Genomic DNA, 20,751 nt, shown 5'->3' on the forward strand with positions numbered 1-20,751 from the left:
GGGAGCGGATCCTGCCCCAGCAGAGACAAGACTACAGCCCAGACAGACAGCTCAGCTGCAGCCCAGGAGACCCCGAGCAAAAGACCCTGATCCCCGACCCCGGAAACTGGGAGACGATAAATGAGAGCTGTTTCGAGCCACTAAGTGTGGTGACTTGCTACGTGGCCTTTACGGATTCATACAGGCTGTTCCCCAAATTGCAATCTACCCTCGAAAGATAAAAATCTGAAATGCGTTTCAAACATACAAATCTGTGTCTGTGAAACGGACAAGAGCGGTGCGGCCACGCGTAAAGGCAATCTCGATGGCAGCACCGTCAGACAGACAGTCTCATGAGGTGACTGAAAACGGAGAGGACACCAGCTCCGAGGGGAAACCTGGGGGTGTTGCAGAAAATAGAGATATCCTTAGTCGACACTCCTAACTCGGATTTTCGCAGTCTACAGCATGCACGACATCGGGGGTTTTTCTACGTTACCGGGTTTGAAAGCAGTGCTGGTGCATATCACCAAACAGAAAAACGGATTCAGAAAACAATGCTGTGCATTATATATATCACACTCCTTTCCCTAAAACAGAACTGTTATCACGCCTCCCCCTCTGGCTGAGACGAAAATGGATAAAAAACCAGATTTTCAGACGTTTGGGACTGGCAATGTTTTAACACACGGAAAATGCTACACGGCTTGCAAACTGCTTTCTATTCTTCAAACGCATCATCTCCAACCGTGCCAACCGCCCCACGGGGGGACACTTTCGTCAATGAACCAAAACAGAGCACAGTCCCTGGAGACAGACGCACGGTGGAAACTAAAGGGCGTCTGGGCCGCGGAGGGAGAATTAGACCCCCGAACCATCACGGGAAACGGGAGTCCGGCTTCTATGAAAATCGAGGCTCGAGGAACACGTCGGGGGGGGGGGGGAATGCCACGGCCAAGTTCAGCGTTATCTGCTAAAAGCTCGCAGCCCCGAAGATGAGGAAATGCTGGCCATCGAGGAGAAAGAGAGGTCGCTCAGAGGTCAAGACGCAGGCGACATTATTTAGCAAAGCGGGCTGGTGAGAGACTAGAGCTATCAGACGGCGTGGCCCCTCTCCGAGGACAGCCACAACCTAAATTTTTTCCTGTGTGGGGCCTCGATGTAGAACTATGGGGAAACACTTATCCAGGGTCCTATAGGGTAGGAAGAAAAACACATGAAAACATATATTCCTTGCATGGGAGTTCTCAACGGGGGAAGACAGACAATTTTCCCCCTGGGGGGGGGACGCTGGTGACATCTGTGACTGTCACACTGGGGGTGCTCCTGGCATCGAGTGGGTGGGGGCCAGGGATGCTGCTCAGCCCCCCACGGCGCCCAGGACGGCCCCACAGAGAGTGACCGGCCCCATGTCGGCTGTGCCGGGGGGGACCCTGCCCCCGTCTGGCCGTCAGGTCTAAAGGGACTCATTCGTCTTTATTACAGACTCAAATCCATGTCATCACCGCAGAGGAAAAGCGGCTGCTTAATTACATTTCCATAGGTGCCACCAAGAATTTTTCCAGAGAAGACGATCTTGGGAACATCATGTGGAGATAAAACATCCCAGGACAGACCCCCACAGGGAGTGACCGGCCCGATGTCACAGTGCCGAGGGGGGACCCTGCCTTATAGGAAACGAGTCTGGAGGAGAAGGCACGGTGTGGAGGGTCAGAGATGTGGAGCGCCGGGACCACACCTCCAAGATGACCTCGCCGATGACAACCCCGTGGGGCAGGTGACAGCACGCACAGCACTGGCAACCGTCTCACCTCGTCACCCCCGTAACTTGGAGCTGAGTTTCATTACGGCCCCGTTTCACAGGAGAGGAAAGGACGGAGCGGGGCCCCAGGGAAGCTGGGAAGGGCTTTGCCGTGGGCTGGCCCCTGACTGACACCTGGGGTCCCCACCCGCTCACTCTATGACCTGGCACACGTTTCACAACTGCTCAGCTTTCCAGCTGCTTTAAAATGGGGCCAGCGACACCCACCCTCAAATGCTTAAGGTGGGGTCTCTCCCCGTGGGAGCTGCGGACTTTTGGCACTAGCGTCTCGGGCACACACCGTCCGCTGCCGGACTGGGGCATGGAGTGGAAACACTGATAAAGGAGACGCCACAGGGTGCGACCCCCTCCCCGGGGATGACGCGGCTGCCACCTGGCGGGTCGTCTCCCCGGGTCCTCCTCCACCACGTCTGGCTCAGCTCCCTGGACAGTCACCTGTTGTGGGGGCAGAGCAGCCAACTGACCAGACCGAGTCCTTACTCTGCTCCCACCAGGGGCCCGACCTGGGACAGGGGGATGAGAGGCACATGCATCAGTTTCCCCACCTGCAACACAGATCAGGGGTCCAATGAGGGGTTAACATATCCTAATTTTAGCTATAATAAAAGATCAATAATCATATTAACAGTGATTACAGCAACCGCAGTGATCACCTGCCCGCCCCCACCCAGCTCACTGCCTCACACACCATCTCAACCCTAAGGATGATCCCGGGCGGTGAGTCCTATTCCATTTTGCCCACACAGACACAGAAGCAGAGAGGTTCAATGTTCTGCCCAAAATCACACAGAGAGGAAGTCATCCAATGGCTAAGAAAGGAATTCCAGCCCCAAAGCCTCACTATTCCACGTAAGGCTCTCTACATTCCAGAATGTTCCGGAATGTTCTGGAAGGTTCTGGAAAGTTCCATAATTCTCGACCTTTTACCTCTTACCTATCTTACTCCCTGGATCCCTCTTCCTCAAAGGAGGATAGATGTTTATCCTACATCTTCCCCTTACTGCTTTCTCCCGGGGACCCGGGAGCACCTTCCTTCCTTCCAAACCTAAGTCACACGCGTGGCCAGTTAAGGCCGGGGGCTGGCAAGACCTAAATCAAAGGTGTGACTGCTCAGCAGCCCCAGACACACAGAGGAATTCATGCCCTTGTGCCAGACTCACAAGGACACGAGACTTAAAACGAGCACATGACAGAGGTCACCGCTCCACCGGGGTTGATCTCAGGAGGGAGGGGCCCTCGCAGGGAGAAAAACAGGGCCGCGCCCCCACTTAGGACTGTCAACGGTCTCATGCCCTGAACTGTCACCGCTTAGACTAACAGATGCTTTTTCTGGTAAAACACACAAAATACAAAATTTATGACTTTAGCCGTTTTAAAGTGTACAATTCAATGGCATTTCATGTACTCACTATATTGTGCAACCATCACCTCTCTCTAGTTCCAGAACATTCCATCACCCCAAAAGAAGCCCCGTCCCCATCAGCAGTGACCCCCATGCCCTCCCCAGCCCCTGGCACCCACAAGCCCGCTCTCTGTCTGTGGATCAGTCTGTCCTGGACGTTTCACGTCAATGGGGTCACACACCGTGTCCTTCTGTGTCTGCTTCTCTCCCTGAGCGTCGTGTGTTCAGGTCCGTCCACGTGCGGCTGTGTCGGGGCTTCGCTCCTTTTCATGGCTGCGTCATATTCCAGTGTGTGGATGGACACGTTGTGCTTATCCACTTGTTTGTGGATGAACATTTGGGGCGTTTCCACCTTTTGGCGGCTGTGAATCAGGCTGCTATGAATGTGCACATACAGGTTTTTGTGTGGATGTATAGTCTCAATTTTTCTGGGTGGACACCTAGGAGCGGAAATGCTGGGTCAGACGGCAACTCCATGTTTAACCTTTCGAGGACCCACCAGACTATTCTCCACAGAGGCTGCACCGTCACCATCCCCACCGGCTGGGCACGAGGCGCTGGTCTCTCCCCATTCTCACCGACACTTGTAACAGTGTCGTTCCGATCCTTGCCGTCCTGGCGGATGTCAAGTGGTGTCTCACCGTGGCTTTGATCTGCGTTTCTCTGAGGACTAACGACGCTGAGCATCTTTTCACGTGAGACCACCGGTCTGTAATACTAGGAGGCGGGTGCCCCAGAGCCAGCCTGGCACACGCAATTAAACGACCAGAAGGGAGGATGGCTGGTTCCGTCACCAACACAAAAAACCAGGCAGCCTGATCAGCAGCTTTGTCTCCTGCAAGAGCCACAAAGTGGAGGAGCCTGGGGCTGGGGACCCTCCCAGCTCAGCTCCCCTGTTTGGAGCCTCAGTTTCCTTAGCCGAAGACAGACACTCAGCGGGGCACCTGGGGGCACTGCTCTTGGGGCCACTGCCGCCCTGGGTGGGAATCATCACAAACAATGTGAAAATGCAAGACAGGAGCGAGCAGCACGTCACGGGAACCTTGACCTGGGTCGGGAGGGGGAGGGGGAGAAAGATGGAGCTGCGGCCACGGGGGAGGGAAGGCGTCATCACAGCCTCAGAACGTTCTAGCACATTCTGGGAGATTCCACCCTGGGCGGACGGAATAAGACCCCACTAAAGAAATGGAGCTGACGCAACGATAACGGGAAGCTCGTCCAAGAGGCATGGGGTGAGAACCCTGCGTGGTGGGCTCGGCCGTGGGCCGCCGTGCATTGTGCCGCTGGAAACTCCATCGGCACTAATGGTCCAGTGCAGCCCGCGAGCAGGGGGCACTGTGATGCCGTGTTACAACGAGAAAAAGAAGCTGGGAGGACGCAAATTTTATCTGTGATGCTGTTTCCTAAACTGTATAAGTTTCCTGCAGCGGCTGTAACAAATTACACAAACATAGTGGCTTCAAACCACACACATTGATCATCTCAGGCTCTGGGGTCAGGAGTCCTAAACCCAGGGCGGGTCCTCCCGAGGCCCCAGGGGAGGAGCGTGTCCCGCCTCCTCCAGCTTCCAGAGGTGCTGCGTCCTGGGCTCGGGGCCCCTTCCTCCGTCCGCACGGCCAGCAGCACAGCGTCTCCATCTCGGCCTCTGACCCTCCCGCCTCCCTCTGCTCAGGACCCTGGGCTGACCCTGGGCCCCGGGAATCCAGGGTCACCCCCATCCCAGGGGCCTCAACTTAACCCATCTGCAGAGTTCCCTCTGCCTCGTGAGGTGACACATCCACAGGGCCCTGGGACCAGGACTGGGACGTCTTTGGGGTCCATCACTCTGTCTACCACAGCTTGCTTCTGTTTCTTTCACCCCCCGTCATGCTTTTATCTGAAGAAAGCCATTTTTTCGGCACATTAACCCCTGCCAACTACTGTTCCTACATTCTATGTGGTCTTCCCAACTGCCCTTGACGCAGGAGCTTCTTCTAAAGATAAAGCAAACAAACCAACAGAAACTGAAACTCAGGCTAAAGAAAACCGGGCAGGTCCCCCAGCGACGGCAGAGCAGAGGTGGCCAGGAGTAGGGAGGTGAGAGACGTCCAGAAAATGCTGGACACGAGGGCAGGTGGAGGGCAGGGGAGATGAAGAGGTGGCCGTCGGAGGGGCGGGCACAGAGCTAGCAAGGAGAGTTTGTCAGGGAGCGAGCGGAGGGCATTCGAGGCCAGGGCACACAGGCGTGAGACCCCAGGGGCGCGAGGGAGAAAGATGGACTGTGCCGAACGTGCGACAGAAGCTGCCCGGGGCAGGCGGGTGGGCGGAAAGGCGCAGGGACGCCGAGCAGAGCCGAGGGTGGGGGCGGGGAGCCGACCAACGGAATCGGCCAGAGGAACACAGATTCTTCCAAGGCCCCTGAGGGCTGAGCTGGGAGAAAAGCTGCAAATGGACTGAAATCCCACCGGGCACAGAGGCACAAGCCATCTATGGGTCTAAAAATAGACGATGGGCGCCCGACGCCACTCCTGGTGTCCGCCCAGAACGGAAAGCGTCCGTCCACACAAAACCTGCACACGCATGTTCACAGCAGCACGATGCACGATGGCCAGAGGGTGGACAGATCAACACAATGCGATATGTTCACACAGTGGAATCTTATTCAGCCATAAAATAGGAACGTGGACAGACCTGCACACACGACACTCAGGGAGAGAAGCAGACACAGAAGGACACACGGCGTGTGACCCCATTGACGTGAAACGTCCAGAACAGGCAGATCCACAGACAGAGAGTGGGCTCGTGGGGGCCAGGGGGTGGAGGTGATGCTGATGGGGACGGGGCTTCTTTTCGGGGCAATGAGAATGTTCCAAAATTGCCTGTGGCGATGGTTGCCCACATCCGTGAATATTCTAAGAACCCACGAATGGTACCCTCTCAGTGGGTGAATTGTACGGTACGTGAATGATGGCTCCAGAAAGCTGCTAAAAGACACAAATTCTACCAGGCATAGAAGCAACCCACTCCTCGCTCCCTGGCGCCCCTCTTTCACCTACCCCCCTCCTTCATTCAACCAAGCAGCAAGCGATGGAAACACTTTGCAAACCACCCCTTGCGTGGGTCTCCCCAAATCGCGCCTCATCATCTCCCTCCTGACAGGCTGTCCTGTGACGTTCCCGTCCTCCGACCAGCTGACCCAGCTGAAAAAGTACCCACGGGACACGCAAATCAAAGCCACGTGAGACCCCGCCTCACCCCACCAGGGCCGCTACACTCGGAGATGGACCATCAGAAGGACTGACGGGGGTGTGGAGAAACCGGAGCCCTTGGGCGCTGCCAGTGGGAGGGAAGACGGTCCGGGGGTTTCTTACTGTTACTAAGTTGATTAAATGACCCAGCAATTCCACTCCTAGGACTCCCCCCACGTGAAATGAAAACATACGTGTTATCTACACAAAGATTTACACATGAATGTCCACAGCAGCGTGATTCACAGAAGACTAAAGGTGGAAGAGACCCAAGTGTCCATGGATGGATGACAGATACACACAGTGTGGTCCATCTGGACACTGGAATATTACGCAGCCATGAAAAGGAAGGAGATCCTGATGCCTGCTTCAACGTGGAGGGACCTGAGGACGTGATGCTCAGGGACATGAGTCAGACACAGAAGGATACACACTGTGTGGTCCACTCACAGGAGGTCCCCGGAGGAGCCACATTCACAGAGACAGAAAGTGGAGGGGGGGCCAGGGGCTGGGGGAGGGGTGGGAGTCAGTGTTTCATGGGGACAGAGCTTCAGTTCGGGAAGATGGAAAGTTCTGGAGATGGATGGTGGGGACGGTTGCATAACCATGTGAATGTGCTTCACGCCGCTGAGCTGTGCAGTTAAAAACAGTTAAAATGGTGAATTTCATGTCATGTGTAATTCACCGCATTAAAACCAAACAAAGCGGAGCGGGGAGAAGCGGACGGGGGTAGGTGCGTGAGGGCGTCTGAGCTGTACTGGGCAGAGACTGACGGCTGGTGAGAAGCGAACGGGACGCCGTCTGGCATGTGGCAAATGCTGGATCCACAGTAACCACCATGACCGACAGGTCCCCTCCCCCTGGGGTGGGGGACACGGCAGAGGACACTGTTGTACACCCAGCACCTGGCAACATCCTGCCATTGTTTGCTGAGTAACAGGACGCCACGGAGGAAAAGGCCTCACTCGGTGCAACAAAGGGTGCCACGTGCTGTCCCAAAGGGGCTCAGAGGACATCCTGCCCTCCTTCTCTGGGGAGATCTCCCACTGCCACCCGTTTAAAGGACATGCCAGCCACCCCCGCCCCGCCGCTAAGCAGCCTGCTTTCCAGGAACCCTCTGCTCCCACCAGACACTCCATCGACATGTGAGCGGAGACCAGGGGGTCACTCCGCGAGGCAGGCGGACCCGGGCAGGAGGGCAGGGACACCAGCGCTGTCAGGAGCTCTCCGATCCTTGGGCCACCTGTGTGGCAACTATTCCCCTGGATCGAAAGCCCCTCTCCTTTTCTTAGAATGTGGCGCCTCACGCAAAGCTGCACCAAACACTCCGGAGCGGCTTATGCCGACTTCAGTCACGCGCACGGGACCGGCCGCGCCCCACCGCCCCCACCACGTGGATATGGGATGGATGGGACCCATGTGTCTCCCATCAGAAGGATGACATTTCTCCCAACAGCCTGCGGTGTCTGTGGCCACCACCTCTGAGACGATGAGTCTCGATCCCCAAAACCATCTCCAGGAGCACAGCCGTCGTCGAGCACGTTTACCCCACGCTGCGCAGAGCGAAGGCAAAGTTCGCAGCACAGAGGATGGCAAATTGGCTCGGGGAGCACAGGGGGTGTTCTGGGGGGGCCCGGGGTTCCCTCGGCAGGTTAGAGGCCAATGGAGACTAATCGCGGCCTCTGAGTACCTGGTGGGCGGGTCAACACTGCCCGGGCCAGGTGGTCAGGGTCAACCTCAGGGTGACGTCATGTGGGTGTCAGGGACTGCTGTGGGAAGCGACCAGAAGGGCATCTCACCTTGGTGTGTCCTTCCCCAAAACCCATAACCCTGGTCTGATGACGAGAAAACGCCAGACAAACCCAGATAGGGGGGCGTCCTGCAAAACTGAACGGTCCTGCTCAAGATGCCCAGGTGTGAAAGACAAGGGACGTCAGAGGGACTGTCACAGCCCAGAAGGGCCGGTGGAGACGGGAGAGCAATGTCTGTGCCATCCTGGATGGGGACCCCAGGCAGCAAAAAGACATGGGGAAAAGCAGTGACATCGAATAAAGTATGGAGTTGAGTGAACGGTCATTCACCGTGTGAATGTCAGAGTGTGGCAAATGCCTGGGGACGCGAGATGTTAGCATGGGGGGGAAGCTGGCGGAGGGGCACCCGTGGACTCGGTAGTGTCTTTGTGACTCTTCTGTGCATCTAAAATTAGTCCCAAGTAAAAAGTCAATCATGAAAAACCCAAACAGTTCTGGGAGCTCAGGCCACTGTCTTTCTCAGAGACGACACAGACGGGGGTTGTGCGGGGTCAGACGGAGCCGTGGGGATGGGAATGACGGTATTTCATGCCCCATTTCACGGCCCGGGAAGCGGAAGCTGAGGGGGAGAGGGGGCTTTGCCAATCTGGGAACGAGAGTCAGAGCGGAGACAGGAACAAAGTTTCTGGAACCGGGTTCCCGTCCTTCTGCGCCCCAAACCTGCGAGCACGTGTGTGAGGTGTGCGAACATCACTGATGCGATTTGGTTTTCTTTATGGAGCAACGGGGAGCGTCCTGGAACCCAGTGAGAGAGAGAGACAGAGACAGACGGAGAAAGAGATAGAGAGATAGAGAGAAGAGAGAGAGAGAGGGAGAGAGAGGGGGAGAGACAGACAGAGACAGAGACAGAGAAAAGAGAGGGAGAGACAGAGAGACAGAGACAGACAGAGACAGAGAAAAGAGAGGGAGAGACAGAGAGAAGAGAGAGGAGCCATCTATTTTTTTAAACAACAAAGGCCCAGCCCATCCACAAAGCCCCACCCAGCCTCATTTCCTCCCCATCACCTCCTGCTGACAGTCAAAATTCAAGTCAAAAATAGCCCATTTCCGAAGTAGCAAGTTACAAAAAAAAAAAAAAAAAATTTAAAAATCTTCCATTTCTCGCCCCAGCCTCAAATACGGAAAAACCAGCCTCCGTGAAGAGAAGGGCGTTTCTCAGTGGGGTGAGTGTCACCGAGCGGCAGCCTCGGCTCCGGGCCCAGGAGAGGAAGCCACCGTTGTCATTGAAGCCTCTCTGAGACTCCTGCTCAGGCAACAGCGACTCTTGGAACATCATTCTCAGAAACACACACCGCCTGGCGTCAGAGGTGTTCGTACGAATGTGCGTTTGGATTCACTGTGCTGCTGTCGTATTTATTTTCTGTGCTTTTTTGGGGGGTTATTGCATAAAGCTGTAAGCACAGACATTTAAACGGAGGTCCACGTTTGCGCATCTTTAAGCAACAAGGTGATAAACATGAGTGACATTGGACAGTGTGATCTATTTCTGAGTTTCGGATGCCACAGTTCATCAAATCCAGGGGCCCATTATTTCGAAGCTGTGCTGTTATGTCTCGTGACATGAAACAAAATAAATGGTCAATCATACTCCTCCCACAAAGGGCCAGAGAATCAATATTTTCAGCTTTGCCAGCCACACGGTCTCATATGTTGCAGCGTGAAAGCTGCCACAGGTAACACGTCAATGAGTGCACATGGCTCCGTGCCGACAAAACTTTATTTCTGGACACCGAAATGTGGACTCTGCATGATTTTCACGTGTCAGGACATAACATGCTTCTTTTGATGTTTTTTCCAAACATTTAAAAATGTAAAAGCCATTCTCAGCTCAGGGGCGGTATAAAAACAGATCATGGGCTGGATTCGTCCTGACGGCTGTAGTTTGATGGCCCCCTGGACTGGATATTCTCGGGGGTCCTTCCGGAACTTTCTAAGATGCTCTGATCCTCAATCTGTTTTTTCAACCAGTCAGCTCAGTTCTGCCAGAACAAAGCCGTGTGTGACCTGAATTGTGCGTTGCAACAAAGCACCAATGTTCTTTTCAATTAATGAATTGTAAATCTCACAAGTCACACTCTAACCAGCGATGAGTAAGGTGTCTTTTCTTCTCCCTCGGGAAATCTTGTCACGGATGTCACGGGGGTCCGGCACCATTCGTTAGCAAAGCAGATACTTCTGTAGGTCTAAAAACGACCCACGACGCATCCAAACGCTAACCACCCCTCCATCGGCCTCCAGAGCTCTGATTTTCTCCTAAAATGTCCCCTATTCACTTCTGAGACCTGCCACGTTGGGTGTGGCGGCCACCGGCCACGCGTGGCCTTGAGCATTTGAAAGGCGGCTCCTTCTGACCCATAAAAATCTGTGAATGCAAAATCCACACCAGATTTCGAAGACTTCGTATGAAAGAAAGAATGGAAACGCTCCTTCACACCTCCTTTCCGTCGATGACAGGTGGAAATCGTAATACTGTGGCTATATGGGGTTACGTAAAATTTATCATTAAAATCAGTTTCCCCTGTTTTGCTCTCTCGAGTGTGGCTGGTCGAACACAGGAAGTTCAAATCCTGGTTCTCCTGGAGAGCACCGTTTTTTGGAGTGGAGGCATGCAAGAATAATTCATAATAAACCCCACAGCAGCGAATAGTTAGATGCCTCCCAACATGCACTCAGGGTGGCCGCGCTCTTCTCGTCGATTTGCCCATAAAAGCAAAATGATGGGGAGGGAAGGACGAACGGGTGGGGCACAGAGGGTGTCTAGGGAGGTGACACTACTCTGTATGATGCTGTAACGGGGCATACGTGTCATTACGCATTCGTCCAAACCCACAGAACATCCAACACCAGGAGGGACCCCGACGTCAACTATGGATGCTCGGTGACGCTGACCTGTCCACGTAGCTTTATCGGTTGTAACCAGTGTCGCACTCTGGTGGGGGACATTGATAACGGGGGAGGTTGTGCTCACGTGGGGACGCGGGTATATGGGAAATCTCTACCTTCTGCTCAGTTTTGCTATGAAGCAAAAACTGCTCTAAAAAATAAAGTGTCTTAAAAAAAAATACCCAAACTTATCTTTTTACTTGAACGGAACCACAGAATCGTAAAATCTTCTAGAAATAATTCAGCCCAGTGGTTCCCAACCTGGGGTGATCCTGCCCCCAGGGGACACTGGGTGACATCTGGGGACGTCTGTGGGTGTCACACTGGGGGAGCTCCTGGCATCAAGTGGGTGGAGCCAGGGATGCTGCTCGACCCCCCACAGCACCTAGGACGGCCCCCCAGAGATGACCCGACCCCGATGTCACAGTGCCTGGGGGAGACCCCGGTTTACCGAACCCCCAACACGTTAACAACAAGAACACATAATATTTACAGAGAGGTTTAGAATTCCCGCCGCATCCTTCGGGAGGGGCCTCATTTGATCCACATCCCGGAAGGCGGCCGAGGCGGGCACTCCTGCCCCATCTTACCGCTGACAAATGATCCACAGCTTCTCCCAGGCTACGGGTTAACCTCCTCCTCCACGCTCGTCCCCAACGATCGAGCCAACCCCCACTTCCTCCCACAGCCGGCACACCCAGGGGCCCCGTTGGGCACAGAGTTCTCCATTTTCTCTGAGATGGTGCAAATTTCTATTTTTCTGGGGGTGGAGAAAGTAGGAACAGAGCAGAAGGAAGCAGGGCATTTAGCAACCGGGACCACACGGCCCCGGAAAAAGCTGACTGTCACCCCACGAGTGACCGTTTGCTGGGTGGTGTGGGAGTCACTGGGTCCCCCCCAAAAAGAGATGTCTGTATCCTAACCCTGATACCTGGGATGGGACCTTTTTTGGAAATGGGGTCTGTGCAGACGTGAGCAAGTTAAGGCGAGGTCACCCTGGACTCAGGTGGCCCTAATCCAACGCCTGGTGTCTTCACAGGAAGAGGGAAATTTGGACACAGCGACATGACAAAGATTCTCTCCTTGGGGCCAGCCCAGCGGTGCAGTGGTTAAGGTCACACGTTCCGCTTCAGCGGCCCGGGGTTTGCCGGTTCGGATCCCGGGTGCAGACATGGCACCGCTTGGCAGGCCATGCTGTGGCAGGCGTCCCACGTATAAAGTAGAGGAAGATGGGCACGGATGTTAGCTCAGGGCCAGTCTTCCTCAGCAAAAAGAGGAGGATTGGCGGCAGATGTTAGCTCAGGGCTAATCTTCCTCACAAAAAAAAAAAAAGTGATTCTCTCCTTGACCCAACTCTATTCAGGCTGCCCTGAGCTTTTCAAACTGGGCCTCGAGGTTAGGGTTTCCGTGTTCATCTCTGTGTCATCCCATTTTAGCAAGAATCCGCTAAGTCGGTAGATGGAGAGTACCCCCTCCTCTATGTCTGATCACCCTCGAGACCCAACCGGGTTCCTCGCCCCCTCGCTCCCCCGGCCACGTCTGCACCAGGAATCCCGTCAGGTCAGACGGCCAGGATCCCCCTGGTGATGTTTCTTTTTAGCAATTCTCCATCCCTTGACCCCACCTGCTCCTCGGCCGTAAGCCCCCACTGGTCCATGCTGCCTAGGGGTCTACACAGAGGTCTCCTGCGCCCGCGGCAGTTCCTTATTACAATGTTTCCACCCCTCGAATGACGTCCACCTCTGGTTTTTCTTTGATACACCCAAGGAGATGACCCTGTGACGACAGAGACAGACGCAGAGACTGCAGCAAGGCGTCTACAAGCCAAGGACGGCTGGAGACCACCAGGAGCTGGAAGAGGCAGGAAGGACCCTCTCCTGGAGCCTCGGGAGGGAGCGCGGCCCCGAGACACCTCGATCTCAGACCTCAGAGAGGAGAGATCTCTGTTGTTTCAAGCCGCCTGGTTTGTGGTGGCTCCAGGCAAGTCACGCAATTAGACACAGAGCAGGCTGGTGGCACCGGGCCCGCCCGCCGACCCTCCCGGGCACAGCTGTCTGCTCCAGCACGGCGCCTGCCTGGACCCTGCCTTTCAGCTTGGCCGGATTCACCTCCTGTGCTGTGATTTCTCCTGACTCTTTTTCTCCATCAAATTAGGGAGATTCTTAAGAAGACAGGGGCAGCAGGGGCCTCGAGCGGCAAAGGGCAAAAGATCTGACGAGCGATAACCGTCCAGAAGCAGAGCCGGAGGGGCAGGTTTCAAACTCCCGTCACCCCCGACCGGCCTGGTCACCTCCTCCCATCAGCACAGGGAGAGTGGAAAACACACATGTGTGTGCGCACGCACGCCCACGGCTACGATGAGCAGACTCTCCACTAATTGATGCATACCAAAGACAGGTCATCTTTTTCTATTTTATCATCTCCAAACAGTTAACTTTCAGAGATTCCAAAAAAACGTAGCAATTTCTGCAAATCAGTTTCTCCCCATCCGCATTGAACCCGGGCATCGAGTGGGTGGGGGCCAGAGATGCTGCTCAAACCACCCCCCCCTCCGCCACCCAGTGCCCAGGATGGCCCCACAGAGAGGATGACCCGGCCCCGATGTCCTCAGTGTCTAGAGGGGAGACCCTGCAGGAGAGGACATGGACAGATCCGGCCCAGCCTCCGTGCTCACACAGGGCGGCTAGGCTCCCCCAACCTGTCCCCCGGCAAACTGGTCCTCAGGGCACAGCTTCTCCCGGCCTGTCCCCCAGACACCTGTGCGCAGGTGTCGTCTCCACCTCTCCGTCCCCTAAGAAACTGATGGTCATCGCGCCCGCGGAGCTCAAGGAAAGCACAGGCCTGGCCCCCATCCCTGCCACCCTGAGGGACCCGGACTCAGGGAGCCGGGCCGGGGACAGAATGGCCCCGTGTCCCCCGGTCTCCGTGCCTCCCCACGCGCACACACACAAGCATCTCATTCACGTGGCGCTCCCGGCGCCTGGCACCCGTTCTGACAGCTTAAAATAGGCACACAAGCAGCCTTTGTCGGGGAAAGGAAGGAAGGAAGCAAGCAAGGTTTGAAAGGAGACAGCAGACCACGCGGTCCAGGAAAGCTGGGGGCCTGTGGCGGGCGGTGGCAGGAGCTCAACGGGAGGCAACGTGAAGGTCACTGGGGACGGGGCAGGTGGGGCCCACTCCCACGGTGCCACGGAGGCCACGAGGGGGACTGCGACTTTGTCGAGTGGGTGATGAGTTGGGGACGGTGGCAGAGAAATGATGAACGGATCTGTGTGCTTCAGAGAGTGGATTCTGGTCGTGCGGGGTCAGCCCACTGGAGCAGGAGGGACTGGAGGCCAAACCGCCAGCCGGAATGCTCTGAGCAAGAGACGGCGAAGTGCTCAAATCAGGGGGAAAGAACCACAGAGGGGAGAGAGAGGGATGGAACCAGCACGGTGACACCTAACTCCCCCAAGCTCCAGTTTAGGGGGCTGTCAAATGCCCTGGAAAAGGCCATTTAAATAGCAGCACGATTCTTCACCGCCCTAGTGTGGGAGCAGCCCAGCTGTCCATCAGTGGATGATGGATCCACACAACGTGGTCCATCCACACACCGGAATATTATGCAGCCGTGAAGAGGAGCGAGGCCCTGACACAGCCGCACGAGTACGGACCTGAGCACACGACGCTCAGGGAGAGAAGCAGACACAGAAAGACACACGGTGTGTGACCCCATTGACGGGAAACCTCCAGAATAGGCAGATCCACAGACAGAGAGCAGGCTCATGGGTGCCAGGGGCTGGGGAGTGACTGATGGGGACGGGGGATCTTACTGGGGTGATGAACATGTTCTAAAATGAATTTATGGGGATGGTGGCACAACTTCACAAACTCCCCCCAAAACTGACCTGCATCCTTAAATGGCTAAGTTTTCTGATAAGGAAATTGTACCCCAAGTTAAAAAATAAAAAGCAGGAAAACATGCCCCTTCGCAAGGTTCCCAGGAGAAAGAGTAGCCGGTTCTGGAAGCGCGTCAGAGCTGCCCCCAGGGAGGAGGAGGCAGAAGTGACCACCCCTGAGAGGTGGCCCCAGCTCTTCAGTCCCCAGTCTGGTCTCTAAGTCTCCTGGGTGACATGTGGGACAAATTTCCTCCAGACTCTGAAACGAGAGGCCACAACAAACAGGAGCACGAGAACAGCGGTGACAATCCAGAGCTGTCTGGACGAACATCGCAACCGGAGGAAGGGTCCCCGACACCGCCAAGGATGCGGACGGCGGAGGCCAGCGGTTCAAGGACCACAGCAAACCTCACGGGACCCACACTAGGCCTGGGCGAACCCCAGAGGAGCAGCCCGCACGTTTGGGGCACAGAGGGAGGGGAAAGACGTCTGTGTCAACTCCCAGTGATTACGCCACCATCCTGCTCACCGTCCCCTCTAGAAGGCTCCAGAAAGTTCCACCATCGTGGAAGTCAGGCACAGCCCTTGTGTAAGAAATCACAAAGGAGCTTCAAGAACACACGTAACCTAGTAAATAGCATCTTGAAGACTATTTGTCTCCAGATGCAAATGAGAAAACCTGTAATAACACCTTGAAGGGAAAAGGGAGTTTTCACACTACTGCAGGGTGTACAAAAAAAACCCCGCCTCCATTCAGTAAACAGGGGGCTGAGCGTCTGTGTGTTAGCGTAATGCTGTCTTCCCTCCGAACCACAGCGCTCCCGGCTTTACGAGACAAGAGCAGACGACGACGCGTCAGTCGCCGGATATTTTCCGTAGGACACCAAGAATTTCCCAAAGAATTCAGGCTTCTCTGCTCGGTGAAAACCACAGATGCCGACAGCAAACTTGGGTCTCTCTGTGCCCGCCGCCCGCCGGTCACTGAACCCCGGATACGAAATCGGGGTGAAAGCTGGGAAGCCACACAAAAGACTCGCCTAGAAAGAAGCTGGCATCTCCCAAATTCTCGAGGAGCAGCGTGATTTTAATCTGATTTTATTTTTTCCTCTCAAAATGAGAGCACTAGATGATTGACGACCAAAACCCAAATCTGGGCGAGATGTGGTCTTTAAATGAGAAAATAACTTGGTTTTGTCTATGATGGGGGGGTGGTGTCTCCGCCAGGGGCGGTCCTGCCCCCAGGGGACATCAGGTGACATCTGGGGACATCTGTGGTTGTCACACTGGGGGAGCTCCTGGCATCAAGTGGGTGGGGGCCAGGGATGCTGCTCAACACCCTACAGCGCCCAGGACGGCACCCCCAAGAGAGTGACCTGAACCCATGTCAGCCGTGCCGGGGGGGGGCGGGGGGGAGACCCAGGTCCCTCATATGAACTCAAGTTGTAAAGCTCATGTATTTAAAGAGCATACAATCGTGGTCCCTCGGGGGGACACATCCAAATGGCTCCTGGGGGCACATCTACATCAGAATGACCCCTACAGCCTCCTCTTACTTGGACACACTTGTTCCCTGACAAACCTTCAGAATCTCCTGGCACCAGATCCAAGATCTTCCTCTTTTTTTTTTTTTTTTTGCTGAGGAAGATTAGTCCTAAGCTAACATCTGTTGCCAATCTCCCTCTTTTTGCCGAGGAAGACTGTCACTGAGCTAACATCTGTGCCCATCTTCCTCTATTTTGTATGTGGGATGCCACCACAGTGTGGCTTGATGGGCAGTGTGTAGGTCCATGTGGGGGGATCCGAACCGGTGAACCCTGGGCCACCAAATGGGAGCACAGGAACTTAACTACTGAGCCACAGGACCGGCCTCCATGGAATTCTTTTTGTTTGTTTGTTTTTTCCTCACTTTTAATAATATAGAAATTATTTTTTGCAGATTCTTTTTCAGACCTCCAGGGGTGATTCTCACGTGCACCCCAAGGTTGAAGGACTGGGGTCAGATGGCGCCTGACCCCTTTCCTCCCCTCTCTCACGACCTAGTAATTCCGCCTACCCACCTCCCCCCTCCCCCCTCCCAAAGAACCCTCGATTTAGAACATCGTTATCCATGCCGCAGGCACGCACCCGTGCCACGTGCGCGCTCGGTGCTCCCCTTCCCTCCCCTGACCCTCGCAGCCATCCCACGGGGTCCCCACTCCCGTTCCTTCTATCAGTCCCATTTCACAGAGCAGGAAACTAAGGCCCCCAGAGGCCACGTGGGCACGCAAACAGCCAGGGCCGAGATGGGATCGCAGGGGGCGCATCCTCCAGATGCCACTGCGCCCTTCACCTCCGCATCCCAGCCAACGAGTTCGCGCCCCTGCGCTGCCTCGCCGCCACCTAGCAACAGCGGAAGGCTCTGCGCTGCTGTTCATCACGCCTGTCTTCTCCCGCCCACCTCCCGGCCCCGTGGCAGCCCCCGCTCCCCAGGAAAAATAAAGTGCCACCCACAGCCCTCAAGAGCACCGTCCCCAAAACTCCCACTTGGGTCCCTCCCCCCTGAGCCCAAAAATCCCTGAAAAATTCAGTCACTGAGTCAAGCTGTTCTGCGTCCCGAGACACCCTCCTTGGCACTGTCCATCCCAGCAACAGGCCCCACAAAGTCCACTGAACTCCGGGCTCCTCCAGCTCACGGTGGCCCCGGGGGGTTTCTGCCCTGTGCCCCCTTTTACAGAGAATGATTAGCCCCCCCAAACGAGGGGGCGAGTCCCCTCCACGAGCCGTATGACTTCTAACCCAGACCCCTCCACTTTCTCCAGAACAGTGACCCTCCGGCAGACACCTGTCCCCGCGTCTCCCAGCCCTCCACTCCCCTCCCATCTCTCCGCTCCCCTCCTACTTCCTCACCCCCCCACACACTCCTAACTCTCCATTTCGCCCCAAATCCCTCGGGCCCCTTCTGAAACAGGTCTGACCCCCACCTCCATCCCTCAGCCCTCCCCGTGTCTCTGCCCTCTGGCCCTGTGCCAGCTCAGCCTAACCCCGGGCTCTGCAATCAGGCTTCCCGGCCAGCTCGACCCCCAGCTCCAGCTCGACCCCCAGCTCCAGCCTCAACTCCAGCTGCAGCCTCCTCCCCAGCTAACCTCCACCTTCAACTCCTCTCCCAGCCCCCTCCTCAAATAAGTCCCACCCTCAACTCAACCCCTATGCCCCTCCCCAGCTAATCTAGACCCCCAACTCAGCCCCAGCCCCCTCCCCAGCTAACCTAGACCCCAGATCTCCAACTCCAACACCAGTCCCCAACTCCAGCCCCTCCCCAGCTGACTCCATCCTCCATCTCCACCCCCAGCCCCTTCTCCAACTAACCTTGACCCTCAGCTCCAGCCCTGATTCCTAATTCCAGCCCGGATCCGCAACTCCAGCCCCCTCCCCAGCTAACCTGGACCCCCAACTCCAGTCCAGATCCCCAGGCTCCACTCCCAGCCCCTCCCCAGCTAACCTCGACCTCAACTCCAGCCCCAGGCCCCTCTCCAGCTAACCTCGACCTCAACTCCAGCCCAGAACCCCAGGCTCCATCCCTAGCCCCCTCCCCAGCTAACCTCATCTCCCAGCTCCAGCCCCTCCCCAGACAACTTGACCTCAACTCCAGCCCCCTCCCCAGCTAACCTCCAGCCCCAGCCCCGCCCCCAGGCCCCTCTCCAGCAGACCCCGACCCGACTCCCAATTCCAGCCCGGATCCTCAACTCCAGCCCCCTCCCCAGCAGACCCCGACCCCCAGCTCCCGCCCTGACTTCCAATTCCAGCCCGGATCCTCAACTCCAGCCCCCTCCCCAGCAGACCCGACCCCCAGCTCCTGCCCTGACTCCCAGTTCCAGCCCGGATCCTCAACTCCAGCCCCCTCCCCAGCAGACCCCGACCCCCAGCTCGGTCTGCAGCCAGATCGGAGCCCTCGGAGTCCCGCTTCCCCCGGGACCCCGGGCCTGCCCTCCGCCCCGGCCACGCGCCGGCCCCCTGACCCCGGAGAGGACGGCGGACCTGGCCCGGACCCCGGCCGCACGCGCCCTTACCTGCGCCCGGGCCACCGCGGCCGCCTCAGCCCCGCCGCGCAGCCGAACCCGCCGCCTGGTAGCGACCGCGGCTCCCCTCCTCGGGGCGGGGCCGGCGCGCGGGGGGCGGGCCCTGGCGGCCGGCGCGGCCAATCGCGAGCCCGGACTGCGGGAGGCTCGGGCCGAGGGCGGGGCGCAGGGCAGGCAGCGGGGTAGGCTGCGCCCAGGAGAGGGGGCGGGGCGCGGGGCGCCGGCGCGGCCGGAGGAGGAGCGTTGAGTGGCACCGCCGCTGGCCACCCGCGAGCGGGGAACGCGCGGGGGGCGGGACTATGCTAATTTGCAAATCGGCTTGCAGGGGAGGCCTCCGCCGCGAGGCGGCGAGCGGAGTTTCAGAGGTGACTGGCGACGTCAAGGAAGCGCGTGGAGGTTCGCGAGTTCGAATCCCGGAGGGCCCATGGGTTCGAATTCCAAATCCTCGCTCCGGGGGTTCATTTTCCCGGGGCAGAATGTCCCCTCCTAATCGGTCGCCTGGCTAGCGGGACAAAAATAATAATAATTGCTCTCTCTCGTTGAACCCTCTGCATAAGGCTAGGAGAAACCATATCCCCATTTTACAGAGGGGGAAACTGAGTCTCAGAGAGGTTAAACCCACGGTCACTTGCCCAAGCCTGTCTCATAATTTCCAAGGTTTCTCAGTTTCCCAACTCCTGGGCTTTAAAAGCAGGTTCCTGGGCCCCCACCCAGATGGAATGATCCAGAATCCTGCAGGGGGTGGGTGGAGAGCTGGAATAGACCCCTGGAATGTGCATTTTTCACAAGCTCCCTGGCGATGTTGGGAAACATTTGCGATGTCTTTGAAAGCATCCAGCCCTGATGGAAGGAAGAATTTCTTACACAGAAGGATAGAGCCACCATATTCTGAGACATCAACTACCTTGTGCAACCAACACTTATATTCTGTGATCTGAGATGCTGGCCTCCCTGCTGGGCCCCCCAGGCCTCCTGTCATCCCCGCAGGAACTTCCTTGCTCATGCCCTCCATGCACAGAGAGAACCAGGTGCCTGGGGCGGGCAGGCATCTCACTCCCTGGCCCGTATCCCCCAAAGGAATTACTGTCTAAACAAGGGTCGCAAACTGGTGGCTTGTGGCCCAAAACTCCTTAAAAAATTTTAAATTCGTTGCCAACATTTGAAAATCTGGACGTTTTACAGAAAGAAATCCAGATTTCCAGGCACTCTTGGAAAAATCAGAAGGTTCGGGATTCCTGGAGCCATCGGTAGACGTGGCTGCCACGCTTCACTCGAGGACATCATCGTGTGGCCTCAACGACAGAGCAGGGTCGAGACTGGGGTGAGGCCAGTGAGGCCATGTTCTCAAATCCAAAACTTAAAGGGGAAAAAAAAAAATCTTGCCTGCAAGATAAATGCTACATTAATGCAATATTTTAAAATTCAAAATAAATGCAGAAATAATCCGTGATGAATAAAATACCAAGATTTTAGAGAAAGACAAGATCTGGTTCTGCACGCGGGAGAACCACCTCTCTTGCTTTTCCCTAGCCCCGCCCCGCCCCCCAAGTCAGATACTGTCTCTAAAATAGGGATGTTTTGTTCACCACGGCTGCCTTTGCGTTGAAATATGTACCTTGATGGTTGAGTTTTTGGTGCCCTCCGCCGAGTTTTGCACCCATGGCAAGTGCCTGGCTCTCCTCACCCTAGACGGG

At 56.2% G+C, this 20,751-nt stretch overlaps 1 protein-coding gene across 4 annotated transcripts in view; it reads right to left on the reverse strand.

Annotated features, from left to right (window-relative positions):
- Window positions 1–19,171, reverse strand: part of GNG7 (G protein subunit gamma 7) — a 126,074-nt gene extending 106,903 nt beyond the window's left edge. Inside the window, exon 1 of one of the 4 annotated variants that reach the window (XM_070622456.1) lies at window positions 19,049–19,171. The gene's annotated coding sequence lies outside the window, so the exon portion shown is untranslated. Of the gene's footprint in view, window positions 1–11,714; window positions 11,787–19,048 lie in introns of those variants that run through there. The other 3 variants (XM_070622453.1, XM_070622454.1, XM_070622457.1) reach the window with 3 other exon arrangements.
- Between the last annotated feature and the right edge of the window lie 1,580 nt (window positions 19,172–20,751).

The sequence above is a fragment of the Equus przewalskii genome, chromosome 6, assembly GCF_037783145.1.
Source record: "Equus przewalskii isolate Varuska chromosome 6, EquPr2, whole genome shotgun sequence".
Lineage (NCBI taxonomy): Eukaryota > Metazoa > Chordata > Mammalia > Perissodactyla > Equidae > Equus > Equus przewalskii.